The 3,846-nt window shown below is 36.5% G+C and overlaps 1 protein-coding gene and 1 long non-coding RNA gene across 2 annotated transcripts in view; one reads left to right on the top strand and one right to left on the bottom strand.

The window, feature by feature from the left end:
• The first annotated feature begins 218 nt into the window (after positions 1-218).
• LOC140965709 (uncharacterized) lies at positions 219-3,404 on the top strand. The gene is made up of 2 exons (XR_012173135.1): positions 219-335; positions 2,722-3,404. It is a non-coding gene; the product is annotated as an uncharacterized lncRNA (long non-coding RNA).
• A 282-nt stretch (positions 3,405-3,686) lies between these two features.
• The window catches only part of LOC140965707 (pentatricopeptide repeat-containing protein At2g27800, mitochondrial-like), an 11,528-nt gene continuing 11,368 nt past the window's right edge, over positions 3,687-3,846 (bottom strand). The window contains exon 4 of the transcript XR_012173133.1: positions 3,687-3,782. The gene's annotated coding sequence lies outside the window, so the exon portion shown is untranslated. The remainder of the gene's footprint in view (positions 3,783-3,846) is intronic.

Raw genomic sequence — 3,846 nt, 5'->3', positions numbered from 1 at the left:
AACTTAATTGTGATTTTCTTCACAAATGAGAGATCTATTTATAGAAAAATTTTACAAATAATCCAAAAATAAATTACATCATTACCTTCATCATCACACACAAATTTCAATATTCAACACCTAATTTTATCTAATTTCAACATTCAAATATTCAACCTTCAATATTCAAATACACATATTTAAATATTATTTTTCAAATTTAACAAAACAAAATAAAACGGGCCTAATTTTTCGAAGCCCGACAAGTAAAAGTGTCTTCGCTTGAGAGATTTTGTTTTACTGTGTAGTCATGGCGATGAACGGATTCAGATGTGCTTCCACTCCCCTCAATTTAGGTTTCCCTTTTGAGATTTTCTTTTCTTTCACTTATTTTTAATCAATTCAGCTGCGAATCTGTTTCCAGGATTGTTGGCCTAATTTTGTGGATTTCATGTTCAATGATGGATAAGCCTATGCGAAAGTTTATATTATGCATCGAAACGCGTTTGTTCCTTTTCCTGCATAATCTAGTAAACATTGAGCCGTTATATTTTTTTATATTGGTTTATATTAAAAAATTGTGCGGGGTCTACTTGTGCGGCAACTGTTTCTTGAAAGGTTACTTATCTAGCAGGTTTCAGATTTGATAGTGTTGTGTTTTGCAAAAATGTGTCTTGTTTTCTCAAGTGTTTGGGCCATGGAAATGACTTAAAGAATGGAATATGGAAAAGGGTTCGTTGATTGATTCCGTCATTGTTGTTATATAGGTTTAGTGTTATGTCAGATGTTTTGTGCAGTTGTGTGTTTGTTTGTGTTTTGAGGAGCCAAGTCATCTACCTTGCGTGGTGAACCTGGCCTTCAAATGGGTGTTTTTGAAATTCATTGGCATGATCAGCTTGGATTTCTATCCCAGAGATGATTCTAAAGAATCAGCGGAATGAACCAATTACTAGTTTTCTCTGTATGCGTGACGTAATAATATCATGGACCTGAACATTATGTATCTTTTGTGCAAAATCGCCGTTTGAAGGGGGGATTACCTTGATGGACGAGAAGGAAGTAGAGTCCTTGTTACTTGTCTTAGAACACACTAGAGCCAGAAATGCAGGGAGTTGGCGGATAGGAGGGTTTGACATGCAGTTTTTTGTGCAAATCTCTTTGTTTTGTGTCTATACAACGGTCCAGTCTAGTTACCTTATAAACTCTATCCACACATTTTGAAACCTCAATTCCTATTTCCTACCAAGATATAATCTTTCAGTTCGATTTATTACTTAAAAAATTTAATATCCATGATGTTGTACAATGAATAAGCCTTAGATGATGGCTTTTCCTAGTTAGGAAATCGGTTACATGTTTAGAAGTGATAAAATAATTGGAAGTTATTGATGCAAATAAAATATTGATGATCTCAAATCTCGATGATGATCAAATCATAGTTATTAAAATCCCGCAAGGCATGCACCTAGGCTCGAGGAGACTCTGCCTTTGTTCCTCAACAAAAGGTAAGGCGTAGTCCTTAATAACGCCCACACCTGAATTATAATGCCCAAGTGCGCTTTAAAGGATCTATGCCACTTTTAAACGTTACTTCAATGTGGTGATGGTAAATAAGTGATGAAATCCATGCTAATAAATATCATTTTGTGCTTATATACTAATGAACTTGGTTTGTGGTTCTTTAATCATTTGTAAATTTTCTTCAGATATTTGTTTAGTGCACTTTACTTCAATAAAGCATGCGCCACACCTTGTGCCTAAGCGCTACGAGGCTTATAAGCCTTACCATGGTTAAAATGAACAAATGCGCTAATAAAATAGAACTGCCTATGAAAGTTGTTTAAGAAATAAAATGTATTAGGGGGTCAATAAGGTATTATGGCAAAACATCTCCCAGTCTCCCATGCTCAAATCAAAATAAGGAAAGAAGTAAAGTTTGAAAATATGTGACATTGTTATGTGAATTCCTTGATCTTTTGAAGTTTTACTTTTCCACTGTTTACAAGTGTAAAATATGATCCAGTATAGAATTTTTGAAGAGAATGAAATCTTTATTGCAAGGATAATGGGATTGATATTTAGTTGAAAATAAAGAGTTTGTTATGCCTTGAGTTATTATAGCATCGGTGATAATGGCTTCTCCTTTGGAGCTTTGGAGAAACAGTAACAAACAGATGTTTGAAGGTATACTGAGTTTGGGCTTAAGTAGATAGATAACTAAAAAAATCCATCTCGTTCATTATTGATTGGGTAGCTGCCAATATTGGCCTGAATATTAATGGGGTATTTTGTTTGTATGGAGACTATATACTTTGACTGGGCTATCTATGATAGTTTCAGAAGTTTGATGAGAAGGGTGTCTTATCATTTACATGACATTTATATTTGTTGTATTAATGAATTTCTTTTGCTTACAAAAACGTATGATATAGTCAAACCTTGGAAATTCTTTTTATGACTTAGATAACACCATTTCTCCCCCTTGTATGAAAACTTGTGCTACAACTAGAAGCCAATATTACCTGCTTCACCCCTCTCTACCCCCGACCTGCCTCAATTCCAAGTGAAGCTTCGCCACCACCTGATCAGAAATTTGAGAACTTATAAAAGCCAAAGTTTGGCATTTCTAGACCATTCTCTAGTTGAACGCTGTTCTGGGTATTCTCAGCATGATTCAGGTTTTCTGCATCTTTTTCTACATGTCGACTCAAGATAATAAGAAAATCTATCATTCTATGACAGTGAATAGGGGAATTCACTCTACTAGTGTAAAGAAGATGGGGGGAGGACATGGTCATGACGAGCCTTTCTATCTTCATGCCAAGCACATGTACAACTTGGACAGGATGAAAAATCAAAAACTGACAATGACACTTGGTGTTCTTGCCGCATTCAGCATCGGTGTTGGTGTCCCTATCTATGCTGTCATCTTTCAGCAGAGAAAGACCGCCTCAGCCTAAATGTTCTCGCCGCCAATCCCTTGTTTTCTTTCAATAAAGTAGACTGTTTTGAACTGCCCTGTGTAGGCAAAAGCCAGGAATTTGTTGTTTTGAAGAATTGCTTAGGTTTTCATCGGGCACTTTGCTTTGTAATCTGAAAGTTGTAGTTATTTTACTGCTGACTTATCGTTAAAGAATTTATTAGGTAAATCCGAATGCACAAGTGGTACAGTAGAGAGCTTTCTTCAAAGGTTCATACCGTTTTAAGAATCCGAGAACCTTTGAAGAAACCTCTCGGATAGTAAGAAAATCAATGCAAAATTAACATTAAATAAGACAAATCAAGATATTTTTCCAGTTTGACTGCATTTTTTTTTTTGAAATAGATGCAAATGAAAAAAACTCAACTCGCACCAAATTCTTTTTCCTCTATACTGTTATTTGCTCGCCCCCTCACAAATAAATGAGAGTGGGATGGACAAGGACGTAAAGAAAATTTGATTGGAAGCATCCAAATTTGGTAAGATAGAGATCAAACTCGAGCTTGGGGAATAGAACGACTAATATCTTGTCTCTGGTAAAATGTAAATGACACTATATCCAAATGCTAGCAAAAGCGTCTTCAAGTGCCCTTTTCTTGGTCATCTCTATACTCCACCCCCCTGCTCTGGCTGCTTTTTCCCCTCGAAGTTTCATCTTTTCCTCATCTTTGTAGTCGACTCCCAGCATTTCGTGACTAGAGCCCAGAGGAAGGGGTTGTGGGGCCATTCCTGTTGGACGGGGCTGAGCAATTCCGGCCCCGGCCAGCGCTGGTGCATAATGCCCCTGAGTACCAGTGCTGCTTCCAGCTTGGGAGCTTGATGACTAAATGGATGATGTAAGAATAAAAAAAACACGTTAAACAAAGGCTAAACCATATCAAAGATAT

Source organism: Primulina huaijiensis, unplaced genomic scaffold (genome assembly GCF_012295235.1).
Source record: "Primulina huaijiensis isolate GDHJ02 unplaced genomic scaffold, ASM1229523v2 scaffold12327, whole genome shotgun sequence".
Classification (NCBI taxonomy): domain Eukaryota; kingdom Viridiplantae; phylum Streptophyta; class Magnoliopsida; order Lamiales; family Gesneriaceae; genus Primulina; species Primulina huaijiensis.
This window is presented reverse-complemented; position numbering and strand designations above follow the sequence as displayed.